Source organism: Sorex araneus, chromosome 4, assembly GCF_027595985.1.
Source record: "Sorex araneus isolate mSorAra2 chromosome 4, mSorAra2.pri, whole genome shotgun sequence".
In the NCBI taxonomy this organism is placed as follows: Eukaryota; Metazoa; Chordata; class Mammalia; order Eulipotyphla; family Soricidae; genus Sorex; species Sorex araneus.
Window position 1 is genome coordinate 24,704,729 of NC_073305.1, and position 18,311 is coordinate 24,723,039.

The 18,311-nt window shown below is 36.9% G+C and overlaps 1 protein-coding gene and 1 non-coding gene across 2 annotated transcripts in view; both read left to right on the top strand.

The window, feature by feature from the left end:
• RARB (retinoic acid receptor beta) overlaps positions 1-18,311 on the top strand; it is a 429,787-nt gene that overhangs the window by 62,939 nt on the left and 348,537 nt on the right. The window lies entirely within an intron of this gene.
• On the top strand, positions 17,997-18,071 carry LOC129404663 (small nucleolar RNA SNORD50). The gene has a single exon (XR_008630033.1). It is a non-coding gene; the product is annotated as a small nucleolar RNA SNORD50 (small nucleolar RNA).

An 18,311-nucleotide genomic window follows, 5' to 3' on the forward strand; every position in this document is an offset into this window, starting at 1 on the left:
ACATAAATTTCATTTAAAAATCTAGAACTTATTAGAATAATTTAGTTATTGTCTCATCATATAGTTATGATCTCGACACATATTTTTCTACCTAACTCTAAACACAGGTTAAAAGTCTTCCAGTATTAAGCTAATCAGACTGTGCACTTTCTACATTTGATATTTTTCTGTAATTCAGGTATTACTTGAAAGAGAATATCTTGTGCTATTATCATAATTGCCATCTTTCCATTTAATAAAATTCTCTTTATCTGCAAAGATTCTCTTTAACAGTTAAAAGCTTTCCTGCATTAACACCTCTCAACAGAAGAGTTCTATATAGAACAATATTCAGTATACTTTAGGCAATGCATTTAGAGAATTTAGTTGCTTAAAAGCTGAAGTAATCTCATACTAATTCAGAGCCATTTATTAGACAACCTCACCCTGTGACTTCCCAAAATAGCATTATAAAATAACCTTAAAGTAACCAGAATATAATGTTAATAAATATTCTGTTTTTTTCTTTTCTGTCACGTTTTTCTCTCTGTGTTAAGATGCCAAATACGATATGATACTTCACTTTATATCACAGGGGGAGAAAATGTATACTTTAAACAGTTCTTTGCTTTCTTTGTTTTATGTTGAATAGTAATTTTTGTTGAAAACTTAGCCTGGGGGGTGGTGAGGGTCGGTGGGAGAGGGTTGGATGAATAGCTCAGTGGTGCACAGAGCTCTGCAAACCTAAGGTCACATGTTCAATGCCCAGCACCACCACATGCCTAGAGCATGATCCTGACAGTTTAGCTGTTTGCGTTGGCCAGCTCTGTTGTCTGTAGTCCCTGGCAGTGTAGACTGCACTGCAGTGGGATATGATCAGATGTGAGTGGAAGCACCTCCACTAAAGGCTGTACCTGTGGTAAGCACCACAACTGAAAGCTGTGCTTGCATCACGGCCAGGAAGTGACATGCCTGGTGACCACGTATGTAAAGAATTGAAGCAGCTTCCAGCAAGCTGTGCAATCGAAATGTATGTGAGCATTGCAACAGGAAGTGTGACCTCCCCCCTCACCTGTGAGGATGTGAGGATGTAAGAACTATCACTACAAGAGTGCAGTCACCACCAAACATCATGGCTCTGTGTGCAACCTGGATTGTGACCCACAACGGAAATGTGCAAGAGCTACAAAAAGAAGAGTTTGTGAGTCCTATACATTGATATCAAAAGCAAGGGGGGGGGGCGGAGCGATAGCACAGCGGGTAGGGCGTTTGCCTTGCACGCGGCCAACCTGGGTTCGATCCCCGGCATCCCATATGGTCCCCCAAGCACTGCCAGGAGTAATTCCTGAGTGCAAAGCCAGGAGTAACCCCTGAGCATCACTGGGTGTGACCCAAAAAAAGCAAAAAAAAAAAAAAAAAGCAAGGGGGAGAGGGAGACTAGAAGAAAAAACATATAATGATATATAAACATTTGATCAGTTACTCATATACTATTTTTTAAATTACGTACAAGGTTTATCTTTTTTAACTGTACTGCAGTGGGTTTATTGAAGTATAACTCATAGCATAAATTTAATCTGCCACTTTTAAGTATGGGTCCTATTAGATTAATAAAGTGGGTCTTAGTATTTTCAGAGTTGTGTTCCTTCACACTCCCTAATTCCAGATCACGTTCATCATCCCCCAAAGAACTCCCATTAGCAGTCACTCTCCTCTATTTTCCTTCAGTCTTTGGTAATGGTGATTCCATTTTCTGTCCCTATAGATTTGCCTACTCTATCTTTCATATAAATGTACCTATATACATGGCCTTTTGTAACTGATTTCTACATATAATAATGAATGGAAGGTTCACCCTTGATGTTTTATGTATCAGTCTTTTTAGTGGATAAATAATATCATGCTCTATACATATACAATGTTTATCCATTCTTCAGTTGATGCACATTTGGTTCCTTTATACTTATTGGCTGCTATGAATAAAGCCACTATAAATACTCTGCAAACTTTGTCCAGACATATATTTTCAGTTCTCTTGGTCATAGACCAAGAAGTGAAATTGTCAGGTCATGAAGTTCTATATCTAACATTTTGAAAAAGGTTTCCAGTGCAAATATACAGTTATACATTTTCCACTAGCAATATCTGCGCATCTTTATGACAATGATTATCTTAGTAGATATAAAGAAAGTTCTCATTGTTCTGATTTTTACTTCCCTCATGATACTGAACATCTTTTTGTTTGCTGTGGATCATTTGTGTTTTATCTTTGAATAAGTGTAGTGAGATACATTTTAGTTAACTTTAATTTTTTTTTGTAAGAGTTCTGAGGTCTCCGGGGTAGTGTGCAAGTGGCTTTGGGGTGGCAAGAATCCTGAGGTCTTTATATATGCTAAATAAAATTAGCTTGGGAGATATATAACTTACAATTTTTTCCTCCCCTTCTGAAGTTATTTCCAGTTATTTTACCCTTCTCTTTCTTTCTTTGTGGTTCCAATAACAAGGGATCACACACATGTTTGGTTGTAGTGCTTATATTCTCAGCCATCAGACTTACTGTGCTTGGCACTTAATTATGAAGCAGTTAGCAGTTCTCTGGATACTGTACACTATTTTGGTACCAGGGGCCCAAAATAGTGATTCCAGAGTCACATTTGGTACATGCAGATAATACTAAGGATCGAACTTTCAACTTCATACATATAAGTTAGTCACTTTTTGCTACCACGGGATTCCCCCAGTTCTCTTTCCAGGTTTTTATAGTGTTATTTGAAGCACATCTTTAATTTTGATTTAACTCCCAGTTTTTTTCCTTTGTGTTTGTGATTTTGGTGTATCTTTAAAATTGTCTGATTGAAGCTTGTACAGTTTACATGTATATGGTTTCTAAAGATTTTCTAGCTTCAACTATTATGCTGAAACTCTGATCTATTCTGAGTTCATTTTTGTGTATGATATGAGGCAGGAATCCAACTTCATTCTTTTGCATGTGAATATTTAGGTGTACCATCATCCACTTTATGTAATGGATGACCTTAGCCAATTCAAACTAAATGCCAATAAGAAAAGTTTGCAACCAGGTTCCAAAGTGTATCTTATGAAGCATAAGGTGAAATTATTTCAATAAAATGTCAGCTCATCTAGTTGGGTGGTATACTATGAAATTAGTAGTAACAGAAAAAGAAATCTAATATTAAAAATTTGTCAGTGTTCTTGAGAATTGTCAAAAGAAGATAAAGGATGATTGTTGTAAACATTCATCAAATATACGTGTTTAATTATAAAATAAAGATGATTTTAGGTCTTTCTGCAGGCAGGGTGATAGATTTCAGGTGTATTTCCTCTCCTTGATGTCTCTGGTGTCCTATATTAAGTGGTTCTGTGGAGAATACGTCTTACGTCTCTGTATATAGGCAGCTTCTGCACTTAATTTTTTAAATAGGCGACAGTATGTGAAATCTGTTTGCAAGCTTGCTTAAAGTTAGTCTCCTAAAACCTGATCATTTCTGAGTGAACAAATGGTATCTAACTTCTGCTTTTGCAAAGCACATAACTTACTGCAGGTAACAGAGATTACACCAAGACAATGCCCACTTTGAAGATCTATTTTAGCAGCTAACTGCCTTTACATTCTCTGACAGCTTTCTTTTAATGTGTCTTTTAAGAAGGGGCTTTTAAGCCAAGAATGTAGATCACTTGCTTTGCATGGGTTCCATCTCCCAATTCACTGGAGGAAAAAAAAAATCAAGCAAACAAAAAGCTTTCTAAAATGTAGATGTTGAAAGAAAGTTTAAAACCTTTATTATCAGGGCTGAGAAATAGTACAGTAAGTAGTTAAGAGTCCATGCTTAGACCCAAAATCGATTCCTAGCACCAAAGCATCATCCTGAGCCCTGGGGATCCCAGCACCACCTAGGTGACCCAGGTATCCCCAACACCACAGAGCCTGAAGATGAACACCTTTGCATCTTCAGGCCCTTTGCGTTGAATTGTAGGCCTGGCTGGCCAAAAATTTTATTCAAATCCTTAGGCTGCGTGTGTGGAGGGAACTGGGAGGTGTATAACAATATAACATGAGCTGGGTAACAAGAGAACCATATTATAAAATTTATCTATCCCTATTCTAGGTGCAAAGAGAAAGAATTCAACAAAAAGATAAAGCAGGGGACAGTGTTATGGTATTTTTGAGAAGTCAGGGCTCTGTCAAAAACTAATTTTATAAACCAGATTCCATCCCCAGCATCCCATATGATTCCCTGAACCCCACCAGGAGTGATCCCTAAGCAGGAGTAAACTCTGGGCACAATTGAGTGTGGCCCAACACACACACACAACACACACACACACACACACACACACACACACACACACACACACACACCAAAAAAAGGTTTATCATTTCCTGAATTGGGTTAAAGGAATTTCTATGAAACATCCAGCACAATGTATGATGTCTAACATATTCTCGCAAATATAAGCATCTTTCTAATTCTCTCTCACTGGCACCTAGGGACTACTTCAGCATTAGCCAAGAGGTAAAGTTTGCTGATTTTTGAATAATATACACCAATTTCTGTCATTAGGTATGAGTTCCAAGTACTGCTCTTTCTCAAACCATTTTATCCCCCTTCTTTATAGCCACAATGGATAAAACAAGTAGGAATTTCCTTTAAAGATCAAGACTAGTTATTTTATCTATCAACCAATGCAAGTGTGAGTCCTTAGGTCATTTTAATAGTGTCTACCAGTGGGTGATCAGAAATCATTCTTAGTGATGAAAAGTTTTCCCCTTCATACCTTGAGCATCATTATGAATTCTCCTTGGAACTCTGTTATTATCTGCTTTGTGTCACTTTTTTGTGAATTTCCTCCTCTGCCTTTCCCATCCCTCAGAAAGGGTACAATTACAAATTCACAAAACAATTGAACTTCGAGTTCGAAGCAGTATTTCACCCTTGGCAACCAGAATCTCTAATCATTGTGCTCCTTAGAAGTGAAAAAAATAAAAGCTAATATTTTATCTTGATGAACAGAATCAGTACTTGCCATATAGGGCTTTCACAGAGCTAAAAATATGGATTTAAAAAAACATAATTTTAAATTCTTATAGCAGAGACTTTATAAATCAAATTAGGTAGACTTGCATAGTACCGTTTTATTTATATATTACTTGTGCCGCTCAGTTCTAAGACAGCTAGAAGATGGTCTTTTAAATGTATAACTTTGGGAGCATAGTTTTAAAATAGTTGCTTTGTACAATTGTCTTGAACTAGTAATCACTGTGCTTACATGTGTGTTTTTAAATTGTTATAAATTGCTTATAAATTTATTTTAACTGTTTATTTCTTACCTATTTACCTAGTTTGGTGAGATTTCTTACAAGTAATTTTTCCCTTTAAACTTTAATTTATGGCTGTTGTTTGAGCTATCATGCAAGTATCTGTGTATTTCTGAATATTTTTGTGAGGGATTTTGTAAACCGTAGCTTGTCTCAACCACTGGCTGAAGTGTTGTGTGCATCTAAAAAGTGTACAATGTGTTTTAGTTGTTATGCATGATTCAAAAACATTCACAGAGTCTTCAATGTGGTTGTGTCACTTCATTTCAATGGTAGGAAAAGAATCAAAAGAAGGATTGAAGAAACACAGTCCCTTCCTCACACCAAGAAAATGCAGATCCACTCAGGATATGTGAACTAGACAATACATGAGGGATCTGCAAGCTGTTTTCCCTTTACTTATCTGTCCTTTTATCCATCTAAAAAGCATTTACCCTTTTTTGTTATCCTTTTATACATTATCTCTTAGATTATAAGAACAATAAGGTAAATGTCATTACTCCCTAGGAAGCAATTAATTAAAGACATTAATAAGGATTGATTAAAGAGATGAGCTCTTCAAGGTCATCATCTGTGTCTTTAGAGGAATTGAGAAAGACACAAAATATTGCATATTACATTATAATTAGACATTGAACTATGACTTCAGTTTTTTAAATATATGAGCAAACAAAAAAATTATGGATAATTACTCAAAGGATAGTCTTTTATTAAAAAATAGAAGGATGTCAGAAATTAAAATTTTTCTTTGTTATTAATGGCACAGGAAAGATAAAGCAAACAATTCAACTGCCCATGAATTCTCAGATGATCCTATATATTAACATGGAAGATGTTCAAATATGGGAAGAGATAAAGATATCCAAGGATGAAAATAAAGAATGGTATAAATAGCCTGATCTTGAGAAGTCTTGCTTGGCAAAATATAGGGAGTTCATGCTTAACTTTGTCTCAATATGCTTCCGTGTGTTATTTCCAAGAACTGAGATGATGATCCTGGCTTTATGCTTATGTTGTTTGCCCAAGACTTCATAAAATTATAGTAACTAGTCCAGAAGCTTTTGACAGCCAGAAGAATTGATCAAATCTTAACCAGGGAAGCAAAACTTGATTTATCTGAAGTTCAACACTCCCATTCAAAAAATAATCTACCCCTAAATGGAATCGGGAATAAGCTTACCAGCAGCTCTTGTGGTGGCTGACAGGAAGTTCAGCATGACTGAGTAATGCACTGTGTCTGTTTGGTAACGTCATTTGATGCTCAGACGTAGATCAAAGCTTGTGATGGTGAACCACACTTGGAATTGTGTTCCGTCTGGGTACCACATTTTTAGGGAAATGCTGACCAACTGGAATATGTCCAGCACAAAGGACTATGATAAGAAAGAAGAGAAGATTAAAGACATCCTCAAAGAAAACACATCAGAAGGGGCTATTTAGCCTGGAAAGGAGGAAATATACATGGAAGCATAACAACTTCCTATAGGCACCAGAAGGCTGATGTGTGGCCCTGATTATGTTCTATTTACATGTCTACGAGAGTAGAAGGGTAAGAACAAAAGTGGGCATGTTTGGAAAGATTAGTAAGAAGATCTTTAGAATAACTAAATTCGTTTAGACATGAATTGAGATTCTCCAGGAGATCTGCCCATCTAAACTTACTATTCTATCTCCAAGCCGTGCACATTTCATAGTGGATTTACTGCCTCCACCACTCTTAGATGCTTTATACCTTCTATTTCATAGAGCTCCCATACCTTTCTGTTCATCTGTCCCATTCCCCTTCTGTCTTTCCAAGTCCCTTGCTCCCAAAGGGCCAAGGAGGTTCCCAAATCTCCTAAGCCCTCTCCACTTCCAAGTCCCTTGCAATAATAAGGGTGTCTCACCAAGTCCATGCCTAATGATACCCTTACTACCAACCGAAACTCTCAAACCAGAAAACTCAACTTTCTCCATCAAAGCACAAAGCAGATGTCTACTCGAAAAGCTGAGTTCCTTCTTCATTTATAGGCTATCTGTAGCATGCCTTTTTTGCCGTGGCATTTTTGATCTTGTGTGGAAAACATGGATGGAACTTCTAGTATAGAACCATGATATTTTCCTTCTTGTACGGAAAAGACATATAAGACATATTCACATAGCAGTTATCTCATATTAAATTATAAGACCAGTAACTGTGGCCGTTAATTCATCATGCTCAGCATCAAGGTAGTGCCTCAGGACACACAATGTCAAATGCATAAAGTTTGAGGAAACCATTGGCAGTCATGATATTAATGATTGAAGCACTAGATCAAACAATAGATTGTAACTTTTTTCCTTTCGATTTTTTTTTCCATGCTAGGGATCAAACCCAGGACCTCACACATGAAAAAACAAGAATTCTGCTTGATGAATTATATGCCAAAATTTAGAACATTAGATACTAAGGAATCTTTAGGGTCACCTCAAATTCAGTGATTCCATTCCTATATAGTATTGTTTCTAAAAATGATTTCCAAAACATGCCTTCACAATATTTAAATAAATTGTGACCTTATTACAATAAGTGACTAGTCACCCCTGGATGATTGGTTTGAATAGGTAGCTCCTTTCATGATGTTGGCAGTGGAGTAACGTTTAGTGTTTTATGGTCACACTTGATATGGTAGGCAGGATATATGATCTCTTAGGGGAACGTTAATCAAGTTTGAAGTCATTGGAAAGTTTCCTGGTTAAGATGAGTATCTAATACAACAGCATGAGCCAAGGCAATGAAAATTTCAGTGAATTAGAGGTGAAGTAACTATGTTCATCAAATCATAAGAGTCAGCACTGTTGTAAACATGTGACCAAAATATAAGTAAATTAAAACAAAACAAAATCAAAACAGAGCAAAAAATAGCCAATGCAGGGCCAAGAATGTAGCTCAATGGTAGAGCACACACTTCACTTATATAATGCTGCAGATTTGATGGACTGGAGCAATAGCACAGCGGGTAGGTGGTTTGCCTTGCACACAGCCAACCTGGGTTCAATTCCTCCGTCCCTCTCAGAGAGCTCAGCAAGCTACCGAGAGTATCCTGACTGCACAGCAGAGCCTGGAAAACTACCCATGGCATATTCAATATGCCAAAAACAGTAACAATAAGTCTCACAATGGAGACATTACTGGTGTCTGCTCGAACAAATCGATGAAGAATGGGATGACAGTGCTACAATGCTACAGTAGATTTGATAGAAAAAAAGAATTTGGAGAGAGGAAGGGGTAGGGGAGAAAATGAAAGGGAGGAAGTGAGAAGGAATTAAAAGAAAAAGGAAGGAGAGAGAGAATGGATGGGGAAGAGGGAAGATAGATCTTTCAAGGCATTGACTAATTCTTATTGGAGCTATTAATCAAACCCAGGACCTTATACATGTAAGGCACATGCTCTACCATTGAAAAATATTTCTGCAAACATAACTGATTTTCAGTCAAGGTAATACTAGCCCCAAGGAAAGCATTTAGAAATGGATGGCACTCTTGGTTTTCATGGTCTCTAAGAGTGCTTAGCATAAGTGAGCAGGGATCAAAGATGAAAACATCCTACATAAATAGGAGAAGTGATTCAGCAAGGAAAGAACAATATCACCCCAAAGGTAGATGGCTCTTTTCTTAAACATTGAACAGCAGATTTGGTGACTTTTTTCCTTCTCTTTCTCTATTTTTTATAATAAAATTTTAAAAGTATTGGTAAAATTAAAAAATGGCCTTGGAGGGGGAGCTTTTGCTTCCACCAATCAATACTTAGTGTTCTCTTTCCAAAAGATGAGAAATATTTTGCTAGCAAGAGATTGCCAGTTTACTTCTTCCAACTTACATTTATGTGCGGCTATGTGACTGAGCATTGTCTGGTAGACAAATATGTCTGATAGGTGAAGGTACCAAATGTCCCTTGCTGACCTGATGAATAAAAATCTATCTTCCACTCTCTCCTCCTTTCTGCTAACCAGATGTCAATATTCAGTGCCTCTTCAAATATTAAGTTGCTGGATGGCTTTCTGGAGCCAAGATTAAGCAACATCTTCATTTCACTAAAATTTACATGAACAAACAATAAACTCCTATTCTGTTATTCCATGGAGATTGCAGGGTTATCTATTATAGCAGTTATTATTATCTTAACTAATCCAATAATTTTCAACTAAAAGCTTTGGTTTGAATGATTTCTACCTAAAAATGTTGATGTGAAAGCATTTCTGGTGTTTGGTTGTTGTTTTTATAAAATTATTTTCTGTTTGGACCAGTGCCTTCTGAATTTTCTGTAAAGTTCTTGATCATTGTTTTTCAAATCAGTCCAGAGACCAAGCCTCTTCCCTGGGCAAATCTAGGAAATTTTTTTCTAAGACTTTGACTCTCATGTACTAGGGTTTGGGGAAGTTGGGGGAAAGGGGAGGTAGTGTGTTAGCCAGCTTCTCTGCCTGCCTTTTTCTCTCTCCTCACTTTGTTTTGGAACTGTTTTCTTCTTTCTCCTTCCCCCATGGTGTGAGTTCATGTGTGGCTGGCTCGCTTGGGCACAGGACCCAGCTGAGTCTCGGCTTTGTTTGTTGTTTGTTCTGACAGTTCTGAGATCAAACTCTGATACCAGTGGTCACAGTTCCCTGGGATAGGAGACTTCAGTTGCATTCCTTTCAGCTTAGTGGGAAGACAGTAAATACAAGAACATCAGAGCTTGGCAGGGCTTTGTTTCCTGCGAAGAAAACTGCACTTTTATGTGTAGAAAAAGAATGTATAGATAAGTGTCTTTGGGATTCTGTGTTCTGTTTTAAGTTTAAATAAAGACTCTTACTCTCAAGGTGAACAGTCCCAGATGTTGGTCTGCCATTTTATACTAAATTCAAATGACCAAAATTTTCATTTGTACAGGAACCGAACGACCAAAAAGTACACTTCAAGCCTCCATTACCTAATTCTGAAAGGACATCCTGGCTATCCCAATCGCATTAGGCCAATAGTCCACTAGCCTATTCCAATCAAAATGCTCCCCCCAAACAACAAAAATAACAGTGAACACAAAGAATTGAACAATACTAATGAAAAAGAACACTTCCCCTGAAGCTATACTAGTGGCCCTACATAAGGCACAGAGGTGCACCGAAGAGGTAGTATTCTTAAAGGGGGAAAAGAGAGACCACCATCGACCGAACCCATTAGATTCCTCCCTTGCAGAGAGAGGTGGTCAATGATAGTGAACTGAAGGAACCCACCTCCATACTACCACAGCAACATGAAGAAACAGCACAGATCCCTGCCATGAGGAGTGGATGAAGAAAAGAGCCCTGAAGCTTCATCAGAAAATTTCCACAAATATAATCTCTCAGACAAAGAATTCAGAGATGAAACGTTGAGGATGTCCAATGAAATCAAAGAAATGGTGGAACAGACATCAAGTAAATTAAATGAGAACACAAAAAGTTCACTTCAATGCAGCAGAAGAAAAAGTTGCCAAACCTCCCTCCAGATGATAACTGGAAGTAGCCTCCTCCTTCCAGTTATACCTGTAATGATTAGTTTCAATATGCAGGCTAGTTCATTCAGCCTAATCCTGTTAGGCTAGACTTCCTACTTGTCTGGCTTTGTCCAAGTTGATGAACTTTAGTTAGAATGATAGTGGAACCTACTCACTGGCTTAGTTCTCAAAAAATTTCAGTGAGATAAGAGAAAAAAATTTCAATAAGATCAAAGAACTTAGTGGTTGCAAGTGTGACATCTTGGCAGTCTTACCTTTCTCACTGAATAATTTTGTGGGATCCACTTAGCCTCTCTGTATTTCTATTTCTTTATTTAAAGCTGGTTCCAATAATGGTGTATTTCATAGGAATGTTATCAGAATCAAATGAGTTAATGCTTATAGCTCTTTCTGCTTGGAAATACATTCTATATATGTGGTTGATTAATCATTGTAATTTGCTAATAGCGAATGCTCAAAAATAGCTCGTTTGTATTATCATTTTTACCATGGTTATATGATGATCACCTCCACCACCATCACTATCGTTATCCAGTTATCTTTTGGAACTTTCTGCTATATCTGACCCTTCTCTTTCCCTTTCTTCTTGAAATTTTGTATTCCTTTAGCTTTTGGAATACCAGCCTTGTCAGATCACCAGATAATTTTCCTTCTCATTTCTCCTCCATATTTTTCGTGAATATCTATTTTTTGTAGCATTATTACTAGCTGTTGTCACAGAACTTCTCATTCTGGACAGATTTTATTAAATCTTCCTATAAAATTATACTGGCTATATCAATGACGACACTTCATTTCAGATGCCAAATCTGCCTCATCAGTCCATATTCCCATAGGCTTCAGGTGTACCTATCAGTTAGTTGTTTGTCTCCATCTGGTTATCCAGATCATTAGAAAGAAACTCATCATCTTTCACCTAAATCAGCTCCTCTTCTACTCTACTTCTCAATTTAGAGCATCTTTCTCTCTCTAGCCAACTAAATTAAAAATGCAAAAATAGATCATCTGGATACATCCTTATCCTCATGCCTCCCATCAATAATTCCTGCCAATTTTTTTCCTATTGTTTTCCATATTAAGTACTTCTTTCTCTTTTCATGCTCATATCTTTAATATCAGATGCCATCAACTTTCACATGGACATCTTAAATGATTTCCTTTCTCTTGGCCTCCCCACTTTATACTCATCCTTCATTCTACTCTCCTAATACTTCCAAAAACATAAAAATGACACTTTTTTCACAGGAACAATAACCCTTGGAGCCCCCAACCCACTTTTATAAGCTTAAGACTGAGCTCCCAATTATAGTTTAAAAACAAAATCACTCCCTAAAATTTCACACCTGCATATTTATCTGGTCACTTCTGTTTCTCAAACTTTGCTCACAAGAATCAATAAATCTAGGATTATTATGCTCTTTCATTTTTTTCTTTTTTCTTTTTTGGGCATGGGTAATGAGTGTTAGATCACATATTGCTCAGGGGTTACTCCTGGCAGTTCTTAGGAGACTGTGTGGTGCTGGGGATCGAACCATGCCTGACCACAGGCAAGCAAAGGACCTGAACCTACATAATATTTCTCCGACTCTGCTGGTCTTAAGTTTGTTCTAGTTGGAACTTCTGCTGAGAGTATCCTCACTATATAGAACATGTTCATCTCCTAATCCTTAGCTCCTCTTCCTTTCTTCTTAGATATTGTATTTTATATCCATAGCAGCTTTTTGCATATACATAGCCTATTGTCACAAATGGAATATTTTAAAACAACAAAACAATACAAATGTAATATTTTAAAACAACACAAATTTATTACCTTACAATTCTACAAGTCCATAATATATTAGAGATTTCATTAGACTAAAAGTTTCTACAGAACTTGTCCCTTTGTGAAAGCTTGAGTTCATTTTCTTGCCTTTTTCGGGTTCCACTGACCACCTGTATTTCTTGGTGCATGACCTCTTCATCTCACATCAAATCCAACAATGATAGATTGAATCCTTCTCACATCACATCACTTTGACCCATTCTTCTTTTTACCTCTCATCCTTTCTTTCTGATATGACCTTTCTCTGAAATTTAGTATGTGATCTCTAGCTTGCATTTAACTGTTTAGCAACCTTAGCTCTTTTTTGAGATACACATAACATATCCTACATTCTGGGACTTAGGGTATGGATATCTTTAGAGGAAAGGAATACCAAACTATTTCTTTCTGTATCTTCATAAAGTTCTATTTATCTCTTTTATTCTACATAATAAATATTGTCACAGCATTTTTAGAATGTTTTTAATTGGAATAAATTTACTGCATAGTACTATATAAATTAAAGGTATAGACTATATTGTACACTATACATTTATTTATTGCTTTAGCATTTGTATATTTCATCATCTCCCTTGCTTACCTTTAAACTTCTTAATGTCTCATTTATTTTTGGATCCTTACATTAAAAACAAATAGTAAACTCTCAGTAAAGATTTTGAAACAATATAGGTAATTCAAATAATTAGCAATGACTTGTTGCTTCTTCAGGAATCAGTATAAAAGAGGGAATTATCTGCATAGTAATTACAGTTATTCATGTTAAGAATTTCATTTCTTGGGTCTAGAACAGTAGTACAGTAGGTAAGTTGCTTGCCTTGCATGCAGCTGACTAGATTCAATTTGTATGCCACATGTAGTCTTGAGGACCATCAGGAGTGATCCCTAAACACAGAGTCCGAGAAAACCCTGAAATCTGGGTGTAGGCCAAATTCCTCATCCCCAGATAATGTTTCCACTTATATGAAAATTGATCAACCAATATTTGATGTTAATAAGTTGTATTACTCTCAGGGCAGGAGTTTTGCTCAATGGTAGAGCACCTGACCACAATTTGATCTTTGACACCACAAAACAAAAACAAAACATCAACAACAAAAATAGGAAAAAACAAACAAACCAAAAATCACCAACTTTCCACTTCTTCTAGTCCCAGGTAACAATAATAATAATCATCATCATCATCATCATCATCATCATCATCATCATCATCATCATCATCATCTTTATTATTAAGAAGTAGTTGAATTACTCATTGTTATCATTAATATTTTATCACATATCAGGCATTGTTCTTAGTGCTTTCACATGTTAATTCATTGAGTTTTCTAAAAGAAATACACATTTTTTTGTTTGCATAACTACTATTGTCCATTGTATGATTGTGGAAACTGAGGCATGAGAGATTAAGTAACTTGCCTGATGTCAGCCAGCCTCACATACAGTAAGTCTGAGTTAACCACTGTATTTTGCCAAGCCAAACAATCCCTTCTGTGTCCAGTCTTCATAAATGGGAGCTAATTTGAAATTTTGTTTAGTTCTCATGAAATTCAATAGCTTTTAGCCTTGTGGGTTGAAGGAAAAAAACTAAGTGAATTAGCTGGCTCCATCTGAGATGTTTCAGCCAGAAAATTCTAAGGCACAGAGACGATGGGCCTCAAGTGTAAAAATGAGCTGTGTATTATCTTTCAAAGCCACCTTGGTCTTTGGGAAAATCCTTGGGCCTCCCCGTGAGTCCACACATGATCATTTTGTCAGTTTGATGAGAGTCAGTCCCAGGGGAAGGCCAGTGTGCCAGGGAGGAAAGATGGAGGAAAGGGGGGCATTAAATCTGTGGTTGCTTACAGCATCTGCCTTTGATGCTGTCTCTAGGGGACACACAGATCGCCTTCTCTCAGTCAACAAAATCTACGTCTTCTCAGCAGTTTGAAAGGGGGAGAGCCCTTGAAGGCATTTTGCACTGACAAGCTGATTTCTCTTAAAGCTCTCGAATGTAATAGAAGCCATCAAAGGCGAGGGATATTAGGAGGTTGTTTTGCTCGATGGCAACAAAATTCATACATTTTCAGGCAACTCCTTCCCGTCTATCAGTGGTTCAATTAGTGGCCGAGTAAATGAATAATACACATTTATTACTTTGGGTACTATTTTTTTAGAGGTCAATTCTGTTTCGTTGCAAACAAATTTGTTTAGAAAGCTGACGGTAGCTTTCGCCGAATTTGAAGCTTTTGCTAGACCACAGTGTGGTCCATTCTTAATCTAAGGGAGGAAATAAACTTGAAGAGCTCTAAAAGATGCCTTCATCCCAATCTGCCTTTAAAAACCCTGGGGTCAAAAGGGAAACTTCTTTCCTCTCTTGAAACACATGCAGGCAAGGACCACAATTTAATTTCCTTCTGTGGGAGAGAAAGCGAAGGCACGACTTTTTGCAAAGAGCTGGAACAAAGCTGTATGAATTCAGTCTTTAGTTTTTCTGTTGCTGACATCTTCAAAAAAGTCTAAGATAGCTAATTGAATAACTTACAATTAACTTACTCTTAATTACTTTGGAGCCAAAATTACTGACTGCTTTATTTTAGTACAGTTCACTGTAAATGTCTTTTTTAAATAGAAAAAGTACACTGTTTCTTCATTTTTATAAAGTTTAAATGTAATTAAAGAAATAATTATGGTAGAAGCTGGTGTTGCCTGTACTCCCACCCTAAGTTGAAAGATTGATTTAGCCTGTATTAAACGCATACATTTACTTTATTTAGAGTACATCTATTAATTTTGAGCAGCTATATTGTATTGGCAATTGTAGAGAAATGCCTAATTAGGCTTTGTAGAGAAATGGGAGCACACAGTGTTTGAACTGATAGAGTCAGTGAAAACCTCTTTCCAGAGACCAAACAGTGACCATGGCTTCTAATCTGCCCTTTTCTCCTAGGCTGCCGCCAATGATTCTCTCGATAGTCACAGTCACAGTCACAGTCATCCCGTTGTTCGTCGATTTGCTCAAATGGGCACCAGTAACACTTCATTGTGAGACAAAACTTACTGTTTTTGGCATATTGAATACACCACAGGTAGCTTGCCAGGCTCTGCCATGCAGGCGTGATACTCTCGGTAGCTTGCCAGGTTCTCCAAGAGGGGCGGAGGAATTGAACATGGGTCGACCGCATGCAAGGCGAACACCCTACCACTGTGCTATCGCTCTAGAGATGAATTCAATTTTAGTCTTAGTCTCCCTCGCTCCTTTTCCATTGATGACCTGTCTCCTTCACCTACTTATTTGATTCTTCTACACATTCAGTGATTTTAGAATTTAGTCCAGAATCCTCTTTTATAATAAGAATAAATTTTCATACCTAACAGTCATTTTTGAGAACCTGAAATCTTCCAGAACTCTTCCTTTGTTTGCACTTGACTTGAGATTCTTTTTGCTCTGTAGCAAATGTGGCAAGCTGGTTTGGGAAAGAGATTTTTTAATATGTAGGTATTATTCTGAAATACAGTCATTTAAATTGTTTGAATTTGAAAGTAATCTGGGTGGAAGTTCATTCCATAATAGCTGAAAGGCTATAATTTGTGGTGACTCCAGTATTTGGTTAAATATATACTACAAATCAGAATATTATATATAATAATGGCATAGAATTAAGTACTCTTATTTTCCACTGTTTATGGGTTGATATATTCAGAATTAACTATAGGAAACTAATATGGAAAGTTGGCAAATAAATATATATGTGTATATATGTATACATACATAACATTGGATTTAATATACTTAACTTGGGAGTAATTCCTCAGTTTTTGCCAAATTCTAAAAGTGTTCTATTTTTCTTAAATTATTTAATAGCACTTTGGGGAGAGTGTTGAATGACACAATTTTTAAGTAGAATTTTACAATAAAAATATGTAACTGAACTCACCAAGTAGCCCTCAAACAATCTTCCTCTTTTAATCTAACAACCTCAAAAGTAGATTTCACTTTCCTCATTAAAAATGAGTGGACGAATATCATTTTATGAGAAAATGAATTCATCATTGAAGGGTTCATCATTTGATGTAAAAGAAATCCTAACTTCCCTCTTGAATATGTGCATGTGAATGTGTGTGTATATAAGCAATACACTTCCTTTTAAAAGTATCTTATCTTCTGGATAATTCTTTTTGCTTGTATTTATGATTTAGGATCCCCTAAAGATAGAAAAATAATCCAGAATGTATAAAAAAACATACTTTACAAAAACAAATCTGTTTTCTGTATTATTTCCCCAACTCAAATTTCAGGTAAGAATTTGTTCAACCTTGACTCCCACGTGGGTCACTGCTGTTTAATAAATGCTTTTGTTGTTATGGAGAATTCAAGGAAGGGCAGAATTAAGGAATTTTGGCTCACATGTCCAACCCTTCACTCTGTTCCTCTCACCCAGCCTTCTTGCAGAACAAACATCACAGATGGGTTATTATTTCATGGTCTTTCCACCAGCGGATCCCATTGCATGAGATGTTCCTTTCCCATTGTTATTTCCTCAACCATTCTGCTTTCTGGAGCATAATCTCATCAGTCTTCCCTCACTATCATGTCTAAGTTATCAGTTCTTCTCCATTCTTTAGACTCTCTCTCTTCTTACTTGTTTCCCTCATCTTCTTAGTCCCCTCATTACTTGATATATAAAATTTTATGCAACTGCATGTACATTGCCAGTGGTAACTTTCCTATCACCCATTAGAGCAGGAACTTTTTCTGTTGGTACTACTGGACCCTACCACACAATGGGCACTGAATAAAAATTTGTGAAATAAATAAACAGAGGCATAAGTATTATCTTCTAGTATAAAAAAGACTGAATGTCAAAAGCAATTCTGGGGTCAGAGAAATAGTACAGCAGGTAGGGCATTTGCCTTGCACCTGATTTTTGGCCCACCAGCCCATATGGTCCCCTGAGCATTGTCAGGACTGATTCCTTGAATGCAGAGCCAGGACTATGCCCTGAACACAGCTGGGATTGACACCACCCCCCCAAAAAAAAGTTTACCTGATCTTCCCCTGCCTAGTAAATGGTCAGGCCAAGACAATATAATGTTATGAAATATAATTATTTTTTGCTTTTTGGGTCATACCCCATGATGCACAGGGGTCACTCCTGGCTCTGCACTCAGGAATTACCCCTGGCGGTGCTCAGGGGACCATATGGGATGCTGGGAATCGGACCTGGGTCGGCCGCGTGCAAGGCAAACACCCTACCCGCTGTGCTACCGCTCCAGCCCCGAAATATAATTTTTTGATGTATTCCAAAATACATCTTATCATTGGGCTACTAAATAATAGTAAATGGTTGTCAAGTTACTGGATCTCGTAGAGAGCATCATAAAAATAATCTGTTAATATACCTATCCTGAACCCAAATTTCTGTTCTGTTGAAAAAACTTAAAAGGATCTGGCTTCTGAAGTAGATAATTAAAGAACAAGAGTAATTTTTTGCAATTATCTATTAAAGTAAGATATCGATAGTTTAGTTGGTTTCTGTTTTCTAGGGCACTGCCACGACATATGTTTCTATGCTATGATTATTGGGAAGATGTGGATATGGAAAGGAAATACGCAAACCGTTTTCAGTTTGTATTGATTTACAGTTTCATGGCACCCCAGTGTCACTCATTACTTCCCAGATTCCCTTTGATCAACTGTTTG